This window comes from Oxyura jamaicensis, chromosome 4, assembly GCF_011077185.1.
Source record: "Oxyura jamaicensis isolate SHBP4307 breed ruddy duck chromosome 4, BPBGC_Ojam_1.0, whole genome shotgun sequence".
Taxonomy (NCBI): domain Eukaryota; kingdom Metazoa; phylum Chordata; class Aves; order Anseriformes; family Anatidae; genus Oxyura; species Oxyura jamaicensis.
In genome coordinates this window covers 39,906,874-39,920,784 of record NC_048896.1, presented here as the reverse complement: position 1 = coordinate 39,920,784, position 13,911 = coordinate 39,906,874, and the positions used below count along the sequence as shown (strand labels likewise).

At 42.4% G+C, this 13,911-nt stretch overlaps 1 long non-coding RNA gene and 1 other non-coding gene across 2 annotated transcripts; one reads left to right on the top strand and one right to left on the bottom strand.

Moving 5' to 3' along the window:
• Positions 1-1,335: 1,335 nt before the first annotated feature.
• Positions 1,336-2,445, bottom strand: LOC118166917. Its single transcript, XR_004750801.1, has 2 exons — positions 2,317-2,445; positions 1,336-1,722 (listed from the first exon to the last, which is right to left on the bottom strand). It is a non-coding gene; the product is annotated as an uncharacterized LOC118166917 (long non-coding RNA).
• A 7,858-nt stretch (positions 2,446-10,303) lies between these two features.
• LOC118167275 lies at positions 10,304-10,406 on the top strand. The gene has a single exon (XR_004751072.1). It is a non-coding gene; the product is annotated as a U6 spliceosomal RNA (small nuclear RNA).
• Positions 10,407-13,911: the final 3,505 nt, after the last annotated feature.

Sequence of the window (13,911 nt, the reverse complement as noted above, 5' to 3'; positions counted from 1 at the left end):
CTGTTAGTGTCCCTTGCTGCATTATTTCACATTCCTGCAATTAGTTTTCCCTTTGTTAATATCACAGTCATACAATAACTCAAGTTGGAAGGGAGGCCTTGAGTTCAAACTCTTTCACAGAGCAGGGCTCCAGCAGATGAGGCTGTTCAGGGTCTTGTCCAGCTGAGTTTCAAAACACCTCTGCAGGGACTGAAATTTCACAGCCTGCTCCAGTGCTCAGCTGCTTTCACTGCGTGGACATTTTTGTTAAATTTAGCCATAATTTCCACATGCAATAATTTGCTCGCAACCATGATTTCCAACCAAGCATATGTAAGCATTGTGTCTTCTCCTTCTCCTGTGCACCTCCAGAAGAGTCTGGCTCTGTCTTATCTGTAGCTCCCCACACTGGGTAGTTAAAGACAGCAATTACCCTCTGTCTGGCAGGGTGCATCTATTGAAACAGCCAGGCCTGTATTCATTCACTGTTCAGGTTTGTTTCCATAGACACCAGCAGTTCTTACAGTGATCCCAGCAACTGCTGTAGAATTCCCTTATTTCAAGAAGAACAGTGTATTTTGAAGTTACATTAAAGCTACCAGTGCATCTGAGAAAAAGCAGCATCTGGTTCAGATACCAGATAACTACTTTGGATAACTGCTTATCAACTTTATAGAAGTCAATAAGAGCTGGTTAATTAACACAGTGTGATCAGAAAACTGTATATTCATCTGATCAGAATAGCTGCCTCCCACGTCTTCACTCTGATGCTTCCACACACATTTTGAAAGTTATTAAGGCGGCGCCAGATTACATGTGATTTTTAACATTCCATGTAGTACTAACACTTCAAGAAGAGAATTTTCCCCTTTATGGCAAATGTAAACATTGATATTTTTACAACATTTATCACAAGGAGAGCTTCTATTTCGTAATGGGAGTTATTAAAAGTACTATTTGGAGGTTTCCTTTTCACAACAAACATATGATTGAACATAAGCACATGCATAAAAATAAACATACATGCTGACACAAGTGGGTTTTCAACATATACTGTCAAATCTGAGGATGTGCTTAATTTTTATCCTGACCAGAAGAAGCCTTCTGAATTCTGATTTTAATATATATATGTATTGTTATACTTATTTATTTATTTTCTGATAACTAGAAAGGCTACTTGCAATTCTATTCCTAGGTACCAAACTGGAATCTATAAGTGACCTGATTTTGCTAAGGGTAGAATATCCAATACCACCCATGGTCCCTCTCTTTTTCTGAAAAAAACAGCTCATGTCATGAATGCATATGAACAAGAAAGCACAGCTAAGGCTCACAGTCTTACATTTCCCCCCCCCCTTTTTTTTAACCTCATGTTTAAAACCATGTAGCCCTCAGTATGATCTTAATGTTGGTGCAGGCTGAATGGTTGTGTGAGTTTTATAACAAAGTTTGCACCAAATGCCCTCAGAAAAAATCTTCCTTTGAAAAGTGCTTGTACTAAGAAAACTGGGCTTTTTAGTACTTGCACGTTCCAGGAAGTTGTTTCAATGATGAATGCCCGGTGGGATCAGACATAGCAGCTATGAATGACAAGCTTGTAGAGGGGTATCATGAGCTGTATCAAGGCAAAGGTGGTTGAGCTTGGGATCAGCCTGTGCCTTTGAAACTCCAGCTGACAAAAAGCCAGATCTCACATCTCAAGGGGACTCCTCCTTCATCCCATCTTGTTCACAGTGTGGCTAACTGGAAAGGTGTCATATAAAGCCTACTGTACAGAGAGCTCTTCAAAGTGCAATCAGTAAAACAAGCTATTTTTACATCAACTAGAGGAGAGTGTATAAAAAGTTATAATTGAGTATAATAATTTTCCCCTTGAGTAAAATAATTTCCCCAAGTTTGTACCATAGATAGACAGCATTGACAGTATCATTGGAAAATGTCTCAAATAGTACAGAAGCTGTGGGAAGCCAGAATATATTCATTAATTCACACCAATGTGAACTAGTAGGTTAGACTGGAGAAAAAAGCTCTGTAAGCATATAGCTTCTGATGTGAAATGAAACTCTTCTTATGGAACAAAAACCCTGCAGTAGGATTCAACCTATTTAAAATGAAATTTTATTCCACCACAGTGAAGCACTGCTCTTTTCCTTTTTTTTTTTTTTTTTTTTATTTCCCCAAATGTTCTGGAAATCCTTATTGCAGAGATTAATGAGCTCAAGCTCTCAACTCAGCGATTCCAAACTCACAGCACTGTCTGCACCTACCCCTACCCCAGTCAACTGTGAAGGCATAGGTATTACTTAAGCTAAACAATTCGTAAGTGCAAAAAGGTACCTGGGAGCAGCAGGAGGTGAAACAAAAGCCATCTTCTCCCACTTGTGGAGGATTCTGGTGTGTGAGGATGTGGTGGTTTCATACTGATGAACAGATAAACTCCACAACACTGCCTTCTCACTCCTCCTCCTAAAAAGGACCCAGGGAAAAAATACAATGAAAAACAATTTCAGAAACATAAGGAGAAGGTGAGAATATGGTCAGTTCATAAATTAAGGTGTAAAATTAAAGATCAACCATTTTTTGATGGGTACAGTAAGACTTGAAATAGCCAAACCAGGATGAAATGATGGATGAGGCATTCTACAAGCAGCAGGCGGAACTCGCACAATTGCCAGCACTTGTACACACGGCAGACTTCGACTTCCCAGACGTATGCTAGAAATACAATACAGCCCTGATGAAGCATGGCAGAGGGGTTGGAATTGGATGATTTTTAAGGTCCCTTCCAACCCAAGCCATTCTATGATTCTATAATTATTCTGTGATACAGGCCTGCCAGTCTGACCTTGGTGCCAGGAAAGTTGATGGAACAGGTTGTCTTGAATGCAATCATGCAGCATGTGAGGGACAACCTGAGGATCAGGCCCAGTCAGCATGGGTTCAATAAAAGCAAGTCCTGCCTGACTAACCTCATCTTCTGTGACCAGGTGAAATGCCTGGTAGATGAGGGAAAGGCTGCTGATGTAGTCTGCTTAGACTTCAGCAAAGCTTTTGAAACAATCTCCCACAGTATTCTCCTGGAGGAGCTGGCAGCCCATGGCTTGGACAGGCACACTCTTTGCTGGGTTAAAAACTGGCTGGATGGCCAGGCCCAAAGAGTGGTGGTGAACAGAGAGAAATCCAGCTAGCAGCCTGTCACCAGTGGTGTTCCCCAGGGGTCAGAGTTGGGACCATGCTCTTTAAGATCTTTATTGAAGATTTGGCTGAGGGAATTGAGTGCACCCCCATTAAGTTTACAGGCAACACCAAGTTGGGGAGAAGTGTCCATCTGCTGGAGGGTAGAAAGGCCCTGCAGAAAAGGACCTGGACAGGATGGGTCAATGGGCAGAAGCCAATGGGATGAGATTCAAGATGGCTAAGTGCTGGGTCCTGCACTTTGGCCACAACAACCCCATGCAGCGCTACAGGCTTGGGGTAGAGTGGCTGGAAAGCTGTGCAGAGGAAAAGCATCTGGGGGTGCACACTGATGCTCACCTGAACATGAGCCAGCAGTGTGCCCAGGTGGCCAAGAAGGCCAACGGCATCCTGGCCTGTGTCAGGAATAGTGCAGCCAGCAGGAGCAGGGAGGTGATCGTCCCCCTGTACTCTGCTCTGGTGAGGCCGCACCTCGAGCACTGTGTTCAGCTTTGGGCCCCTCACTACCAGAAGGACATCGAGGCCCTGGAGCATGTCCAGAGCAGGGCTACAAAGCTGGTGGAGGGCCTGGAGCACAAGTCCTGTGAGGAGCAGCTGAGGGAGCTGGGGGTGTTTGGTCTGGAGAGGAGGAGGCTCAGGGGAGACCTCATTGCTCTCTGCAGCTACCTGAAAGGAAGGTGTGGGGAGCTGGGTGTTGGCCTCTTCTCACAGATAACTAGTGACAGAAGAAGTGGGAAAGGCCTCAAGTTGCTCCAGGTGAGGTTTAGGTTGGAAATGAGCAGACATTTCTTCTCAGAAAGAGCAGTAAGGCATTGGAACAGGTTGCTCAGGGAGGTGGTGGATTCACCGTCCTTGGGGGTGTTCAAGGAAAGGTTGGACGTGGTGCTTAGGGACATGGTTTAGTGGGTGACAGGGGTAGTTGGGTGATGATTAGACCAGATGATCTTTGAGGTCTTTTCCAACCTTAGTGATTCGATGATTTTATGAAATTTTAATTGACATAGGAACAGGAAATCATACTGTCAGCATGAAGAAGATAAAGAATAAGATTACACTTCTTTCATGTTTTTATATGAATATCAAATGCAGTGCATGTCGATACTACTTCAGAAGGTTTCATTCTGGTATATGTGTATTGTTCAACACCTCAGCTGGATCCTCAGTTCTGAACAGCACAGAGCCTAGGGACAGCATAGCATTAAAATAGCTGACTCAGCTGCTACCAGACATGCGAACAGAAAAGTAATCCAGAAACACCACCTTACTCCCCACTTCCCAGAACAAAAACAGGCAGACTGGCTTTGATACTGGCTTCAAATTTTGCAGTTGATCATAAATAAATCAGTCACTATACCTGATACTCACCTGGAATGAACTAACAGACAACGGACAAAACTCTATCTTCAGATGGTTGAAAGCCTGTCCTTTTCTAGTTAGAATGATTAGGACATATATGTCCTCTTCCCAAAAGGGAAACACAACAAATTAAAATGTGTCCACTAACCTGACTAAAATATCATTTATTGTTAAACTACAAGAACTTCCAAAACCACTAAAATTAAGCTCCCTTTTTGTTTTAAACAGATCTGGATGGTATTCAAAATTTTAAGCTAAACCATTTTTAAAACTAAGATTTAAAGTCACCTAGGCTGCTTTGGCAAGTGCTTGTCACTTATTTTAGTCTGTATTCTGTTCTGGAACTAAAAAACAATGGATCTAGCCATACTGCTAAACTAGTCTTCTGATTCTGTTTTCATGAGTAGCAGCTCCACCTCTAATGAAATAGGCACCTCCATCAAAAAGGGGGAACATTCCCTGACATAGATAGGCACTTTCATTTTCTACCAGCATATTTTGGGTTGGATTTGGCAACTCGATACTGACATCAGATTAATTAAGATCTCTACACCAGGAATGGTCCTAGGAACTGCATCAAATAGTCTTCTACCTGCTAGGTGTCTATAAGCACACTAAGAAGAAAAGCAAGCAAGGAACAGTAGGAGGGAGTCAGGGAGAAAAATTATGCTTTAGAAACATGTGCACTTGTGAATAGAGTACACTTTTCAAAATACTGGCATAATGCGCCAATTTGTTAGCGCCTTCTCTGAGGTGCTGTGATCATTCATAACATACATCACCATTACCTAATCTTTGGAGGATGCGTACTCCCCTGAGAATCCCTTATTTTGTGCTATTAATTTTCATTAATAATGATTTTGAATGCAAGTGCAAATGACACTCTCTTTCTTCATTTTTTTTTTTTTAATTTATTTTTTGGAAGCTGCCAGAAGCCTTTGGTTTGGAACTGATACATATTCTAATACCGATAAAACAAGGCTTTGATTTCCCTTTTTTGCTCCCTTCTCTCTATCATCAGATTACATTCCATAAATCAGGAGCAATGAAAACTGCAGACTAGGACCTAATATTAAAAATGTAACTTGGAAGAAATACAATTTGTACCGTTGTCCTTTATCTTTCAAGCAGCTAAAATGATTACTAATATTTCATAAATGCAAGGGGAAAATTAAAATGTAACCATTACAATTGGATTGGATTACAGATATAATGCTTACTAGGTAGATTTTGAGAGCACTTAAAAAGACAAGTCTCTGAGAGGAACTGAGCTGCATGCTCCTCTATGCCCTAATGCTACCTTTTGAAAAATATCCCCTTAAGTCATTAGATCACTTTAAAAGGTATCACAGAAACAGAGAAGACAGTATTATGGAAAGCCATAAATTTGACTTGGTTACTAAGGGACCAGAGCTTGCAGACTGTGTGTGGCCTTTATTTCATCACACTGCAACCCACTACAGAATGGTCTGCCTCATCACTTAAACAACGACTTTTCCAGCAGGACATCAGGACATTTTTTTATTTTATTTTTTTTAATCTGGCATAGATTCTGGACACTCTTCTGTTTCTCTGTAGACTAGTAGAGCAGTTGTTTCAAGCTTTTTTGGACTAAGCCTCATGACTCCCCTTACCTCCTTACAGAACCACAGAAGGAACCTCTGAAGATCACCTAGTCCAACTCCCCTGCCCAGCAGGATCACCTAGAGCACATTGCACAGGATGGCATCCAGGTGGGTTTTGAATATCTCCAGAGATGGAGACTCCACAACCTCTCTGGGCAGCCTGTCCCAGTGCTCTGGAACAGTGCCCAGAACTGGACACAGTACTCCAGATGTAGCCTCACCAGGGCTGAGTAGAGGGGCAGGATCACCTCCCTTGGCCTGCTGGCAACACTCTTCTCAATGCACCCCAGGATCCCGTTGCCTTCTTGGCCACAAGGGCATATTGCTGACCCGTGGTCAGCCTGCTGCCCACTAGGAGTCCCGGGTCCCTCTCTGCAGGGGGACCCTACCTTCCATCCCAGCTACTGCCACAGCCTTCTAACTCACCCTCCTCCCTCCAGTGTCTCTGTGCCCTCATCACCTTCCTCTTTAATCCTGACTCTTGTTCCAGCTGTACCAGTGGGTACTCCAACCTAACAGGCCAAGCAAAATTTATTAATTTGGGACCTGCTGTAGAGGTATCTTCCTCCAGTGCTTTCATGTTTCAAATGGTGAGTCACTATTTCAGCTAAAATCCAACACCACCAGGAAATAGTGTTCCTACAGATTCTAGCTTTTATGTTGCACCATTATTGATTTCTCTGTTGCTTCACGGTGATTCACCTCAACCGAAATGTGTATTTTTGATATAAAGTAATTCTCTGTTGCCTGCATTTCAGATCCCTAATTTGAGAAAATGTCCTGGAGTAATAAAAGGCTCTTTTGAAAACCAAGGCTGTTAACAGTCAAAGAAGGTTTGGTGAGGAGTTTTGTCCTGTGGCAGTCACTATCAGTTTATCTGATGGAAAATTTTCTTTCTCCAGACAGTAGCACAGCCACAGCACAGTCCATGTCTGCAGCAGCAGGATCAACACCTGCCCCCCATGCAGTGTTCAACATAAATGTTCACAGCTCATCCACAAGCAAGTGATCCTGTGCCTCAGCCTCCATTCTAGCCTGCTAGCCTGCACTAGCTCTGACCAGAGATGCCTCTGGATCCTGACTGAGGAAAGCCAAAAGAGATATTCCGGGAATGAATATAAGAATAAGTCAAACATGCAATGATGTTTCCCTCATATATTCCCCCACCTCTAGGTTCCTCGTCTGGACATGGTTTTTATGTCTTAAAAACCCTCACAGTGTACTTCTCAATAACTTCTGTCTCAGACTGAACCCCCTAAACTCCTAGTTTTGGTCAGTAGTGCCACACACAGGTCTCTGAAGAACTGTCTCTGTTCGCTGGCTTTCAATCTACCTCATGCTAGTTTCTTCAGACAGCCCTCATTCTTTAACAGACATAGTGAGCAGACATTTCTCTCTCCATTCACATCAGGGACCATTAAGGAACATTCAAGCACACAAATATTTTAAGGATACAAATTAAGGAATCTGAGAATCGTTTAGAAGCTAATCGCTGAACCGATTCAAACTTTTCATACATAAAAAGTACTTAGGTATAAGAGATCTTCCCAAGGTCACAGAAAAGGCCAAAAGCAAGGAATTCCTTTTATTTGCCAGTGCAAGCAGACAGGTACTCAAGCTGCAAGACCAACTTTCTCCCCTGGATCAACAAAGAGCTCTACAACCTTGTGAAAGCTGGAAAGAATTCTCATATACAACACATCCATTCATTATGTCCCCCTTTTTTTTCCCCCTTTTGAAATGGCAGAAAAAAAGTTTTATGCAGTTTCACACACTTTAAATGAACAATGGTGATGATGAAAGAACTGTCTTTTGAGCTGCAGAGGAGATGTAATCCCACACATCTCGAAGTTGGCTGCACTTAGCCTTAAATGAGACTCTCAGGAAGGGTCTGTGGATGGAGAACATTACCAAAGCCCCTGCATACTGTTTGTGAGTTTTCATTTACATTAAATAGAGATAAGTTGGCCACCTACTGTTCGTATTTGCATATCAGATGGGTTTGTCTCACATCAAGAGAAACTAAATGGTTTTAGTTTAAAACAGATGGCAAACTGTTGGCAGGAGCTTTCAGAGGCATTAAACAATTGTACAGTAAAGTAGGACTCATAGGACAGATGAAAAACAAAATACCCAATGATAGAAAAGTGACCTGAAATGAAATTCAAGGTATAGACCATCACACAGCATGATGTTGAAAACCTTCCTACAGATCTGCATTCTGCAACTAGCTTCTGTCTCTTTCAATGACAGAGCAAAAGCATCAGGTTGAAAGGAGATTTGCTCCTCAGAGCAATGAAAATCCACATCCAGGTCTAGATCAGAATATTTGCATGTTTCTCACAGATTATTTCAAGCAGAGTTCCCATCTCTGTTGAGCCAGGTGAGAAAACCTCTAGGTGAGACAGAACAGCTGAAAACAAAACACTGTAAAATCAATTTTCAGTAACAAAAATCTATCAAACAAGATTATACAAAAGATATTTCTGAAAAACACACTTATAAATACATTCCTTCTAGGTTCTCACCTGCAGCTCACCTGCCTGAAATCTCGATTTAGACATCTGGCCACCCAGCACCAGGGAAGATACTGTTGTTTGATAAAAGGCTTGGATTCATTACCCAGTGTTCAATAAGCCAAATACACACACTAGGTTGAGATACTGTTTATTTCAGAGTCATGTAAGTCTAGGTACCAGGTGGTTTTCCACAGAGCTGGCCCAAATCTGTACCTTCTCTGTTGATTTTTATACAATTCTACGTAGTCATTATCATATTAGCACATCCTACTAAATTCTAACTGGACCTAATAATAGTCTCCCTGGTAACAATACTGCTGTTGGGATGCACAGGCAGATCACTAAGCCTGAACATGCTGAGAGGTTACTGCAGCTGGCAAAGTTGGAAAGACTCACATTTTATCTTGCCTCTGTGCAGATTCCTAAGCATGGGGGAGCCCATGGGACCGTGGCTGGCTCTTTGTCTGGTGCAGAAGCTGCTGCCGGGATGGGAAGCACTCCCTCAGAACAGGGACACAGCCCAGAGGCTGTTCCTGCTGCAGGAGATGAGTCTGAAAGCTGCCACATAAATACTCTTGCTGCTTAGCAAAGGAAGCACAGGCCAAGGGCTGTTAAATGCAGTCTGGAGGAAATGAGTCAGCCAGACATGCAGAGTAACAGCTGTTAGGTGGCACTTGGATGAAGCTGGCCATACAAGCTTTTGCCACAGTGCAACCATTTCTACAATTCTGCACCATTTCTACGTGCCAGTTAAGTCTTTCCCTACCTTTATCACCACAGACAGTCAACCACTATCCCTAATCCTCCTTCTAGCATTCATTCATATTCATCCCTTCATGATGCCCTGAACGTTTGATCCCAGGATCACACAGCCCCTTTCCCTTACACTTTCTCATAACTCTAGTGAGTCAAAAATGCTTTCCAGATGAGCCTAAGCTGAACCAAATGCTTTCAGAAGATGCCGTGTTTTTCTTAAGCTCCCTTGCTTCATGGAACAGTTCTCAACTCGGAGCTCTTTCTGGAGCCTAGCCCTCTTGTGCTCATTTATACTATACCCAGGGCATCCCAAATTCCCAGAAAAAGAGTAATGGTTAAGTGTGATCGGTGCTTAGGTTTCCATTTTCATGTGAAAGATTACGTACCACTGGTTTAATTGATTCGACTATTGTTTTCACTGAATCATCAGAATAAAAATGTTACAAATCACCTAAAGTTGCACTTAGAACAACGTTGACATACTACATATTTGCATCCTTCTGTACCCAAGACAACTTGGCAGGATTGCTAGATATACATGTACTGCACTGTTGAATCTTTCATGTTTAATAGAAAAAAATGCTTCAGTCCATTTTTTTTTCTTTTATCTCAATGTTCTTGCTCTCACTTTTTTCCTTCAGTCCTTTCCAGCACATGCTACTGCTTATCTCTGCATCTCCAATTTCCTACTGCTGGAAGTCATTCCACGTGGTAAAAGATCTTTTTCCTTTGTTCAGAAAGGCTGACATTAGTTAAAATATATACAGGTTCTTACAGGCCATTAGAAAATCAGCACACAACCATAAAACCTTCCAATATAGTTAAAAAATAAAATAAAATAAAAAAGTAGTAAAAACAAGTACCCCTCCTGGAGGGGTACATTACCACATTACCATGGATTGGAATGCTACAGAGAAGATTAGCATGGCACCTGCGCAAGGATGACGGGCAAATTCATGAAGTGTTCCATATTTTTTTTATTTTTTATATTTATCTGCTCAAGGGTAGGAAGGCTCTGCAGGAGGATCTGGAGAGGCTGGACCGATGGGCCGAGGCCAACGGTATGAAGTTCAACAAGGCCAAGTGCCGGGTCCTGCACCTGGGGCACAACAACCCCAAACAGAGCTACAGGCTGGGAGATGTGTGGTTAGAAAGCTGCCTGGCAGAGAAGGACCTAGAAGTAGTGGTTGACAGTCGGCTGAATATGAGCCAGCAGTGTGCTCAGGCGGCCAATAAGGCCAACAGCACCTTGGCTTGCGTAAGAAGCAGCGTGGCCAGCAGGTCCAGGGAAGTGATTGTCCCCCTGTACTCGGCTCTGGTGAGGCCACACCTCGAGCACTGTGTTCAGCTTTTGGACCCTCAGTATAAGAAGGACGTTGAGCCCTGGAGCGAGTCCAGAGAAGGGCTACGAAGCTGGTGAGGGGCCTGGAGAACAAGTCTTACAAGGAGCGGCTGAGGGAGCTGGGCTTGTTCAGCCTGGAGAAGAGGAGGCTCAGGGGTGACCTTATCGCTCTCTACAGGTACCTCAAGGGAGGCTGTAGAGAGGTGGGGGTTGGCCTGTTCTCCCACGTGCCTGGTGACAGGACGAGGGGGAATGGGCTAAAGTTGTGCCAGGGGAGTTTTAAGTTGGATATTAGGAAAAACTTCTTTACTGAACGGGTTGTTAGTCACTAGAATGGGCTGCCCAGAGAAGTGGTTGAGTCACCATCCCTGGAGGTCTTTAAAAGACGTTTAGATGTAGAGCTTAGGGATATGGTTTAGTGGAGGACTTGTTAGTGGTAGGTCAGAGGTTGGACTCGGTGATCTTGGAGGTCTCTTCCAACCTAGATGATTCTGTGATTCTGTGACATCCACGTTTTGGCAGCAGAACAGAATCTTGAAGGACTTGGTGCCCAGAGTGAAACCTTTTGCCAAATATTATTTGTTCAATTAATATTAAAGTTAACACCCCTGAATATGACAATAAACTTAATGAAGGACGTGCTAAACATATATGACTATAGTACTTGACTCTTCACCCAAACCATGATAACTGTCACCCCAGGAGAGGAACGGATAATAGTCTTTTATATCATTTTTAGGATATATGCTTTTTAGGATATAAAAGAGTGTTAGAAGTTAGTGTAAAAAGTTAGGGTGTTAGGGGAAAAAAAAAGTTAGAGTGAGGGAAAAAAAAGAGACGGGGATGCCTTCTTGGTAATCTCTGCACCCTCACCCTTTGGTGAGGAATTTCCAGGACTATTTGCTAGCACTATGATGATATATTAGCACTATTGCAGTAAGTACATTTATAAATCGCAATTCCAAACCTGTTACATCTGATGCCTAATTAAATAGGTTCAACTCTGTGAAACTGTCTCAGTGAAAGTCCCTGACAGGGCTCTGAAGCAGGCAAATGTTTGACTCTGAAGCCCCCTTTAACATGGCAACACTTCAGTCCTATTGGATTTTATAGCAAAAAAGAATAAAGTTAAACGTGCTGTTCCTTTAAGGAATACAACTGATTTGGAAAGTATTCTCTAGATATTGTCCTTTATCTTGCTATCTTTCAGTTACTCACTTTGCTGTACCTGTTTTACAAAAAGAGTGAAGAAAGATGCAATGAAGAAGAAAACGTGGAGAAACTTAACCTGTGTGCGGCTTTTACATTGCTGTAAGAGTGAAATCACCTCTCAGGGAAGGGTTTACAGGCAGCCTCAGCCGTGTTTAAAAGGAGGCATGGAGATGAAAGTAGGGAACAGAAATAGCTGGGATCTAACAGCTTGTAGGTCCTGTCAGCATTTATTAGCCATAAAGAAGATGTGATAATTTAAGAGGATGCAGAGTGAAAAGCACCTCTATTTTCTGGACTATAGTCTTTGTTAAAATACCTGACTCTAGTGTAGAGCAATAGGAGTTGAGGTAGGACTCTGAAAAGACTCTGACAGTTCTACCTTCTCATACTTTTGTTGAAATAAAATGTAGAGAAAAGTGATAAGACACGGAAGGCTATAATTTGTCTTGAGGTCATCAACTCCAACAAAGCAGCAATCGCTTAAGAAGCACATTACATGTACTCTCATAAATGAGAGTATAAAGCTGGCATGTGAACTTTCCACCACTGCAAAATTTACTCATCTGTTGATGCACCAAAGAGACAGTCACTCTAACCAAGTGCTTAAACTGCAGATTTGACTTGACCACAAAGTTATAGAAAATACACAAAAGACCCCTGTGGTGAAAGAGCTTATTAATGGGTAATTGTCAGCAACAGTTTTTTTGTTTTGTTTTGTTTTTAACCTGAAAATTGGCCTTGAGCTTTCTAGTGTATGCAAGAGCTCACCATTCCCATCTAGCTGCTCTCCCTGTAACTCACAGGGCCATGCTCTCAAGACCCTACGGTCTGGTAAAGGTAAGGAAGTAAAAATGAGTAGCTGATCTAAAACCGAAGTTTCATGGCTGACCAAAATTACTTCTGACTGGTTCTAGAAAAAACTGAATGGGATAAATCTGAGCAGAAACATTCTCCACTTGACCACAAAGAACATAAAAAAACAAACAAACAAACAAAAAAAAACAGCGTAGCAATTTCTGGGTTTATTTTACACCTAAGAAAATATTCCTGAATCATGCAACAAGCAATGGATTTACAATCAAAGCCTTGTTCCCGTCACATGGTCATCAGCATCAAGAAAGGATCTTGATGGGTGATGCCACAGCACCACAGTGCTCCGCATCATCTGAGGGGACCTGACCTGCCATTTCACCTGTGGGTACAAGCTATTGGAACAAATACAACCATCTTCATGCTAGATCAGTGAATCTTGTTGTGTGACTGCTGCATTTCTAGTCTGAGGAGGAGGGTTATCTTGTACTTTTGCCATTAGCTAAACCTTCAGCTGAGTTTTGATGCAGCTTTGCTGGCCGAGGAGGCAATTATAAACAGCCTGCTCCTATTTCTTTCTCACTTACCAACAGCAGAAACCTCCACTCTCTTGTATGAGCCTCCCTTCAGACACGAGCTGCTCAAGGAAACACCCTGCTCACATGGCGCAGCCAAAGCTGAAAGATTATGTTTGCCCACAGCCTTATACTTTGGCAAAACATGAACATAAGGGACCACATCATCAGCTACTGCGGACAAGCTGTTGAGGATCTCCTCCCATCTCCACAGAGAACTGGGAGCCAGGCAGTCTTTTGTGGCTGTTTCAGCTGCTTAACACAGCATTGCTGTATCTATTCAATTTCCTGCCACCAATACTAAAATCACAAGAGTTGCTTAAATCTTCTAGTCAGCAACATAGTAATGGTATTTAAATGGTGGTGATAGTGAGGGACGTGAGATTTTTTCCTCCTCTCACAGTCTAGTTCGTGCTTTTAGACATTACTCCATAAAGAACTATAGTCTTTCCTTTTACTTTTGTGGGACATATTCAACTGCAGAGTTATTTCTACTTCTCACAGATGAGGTTTGAGAAAAAATTCACCACTGACAGTGGTGA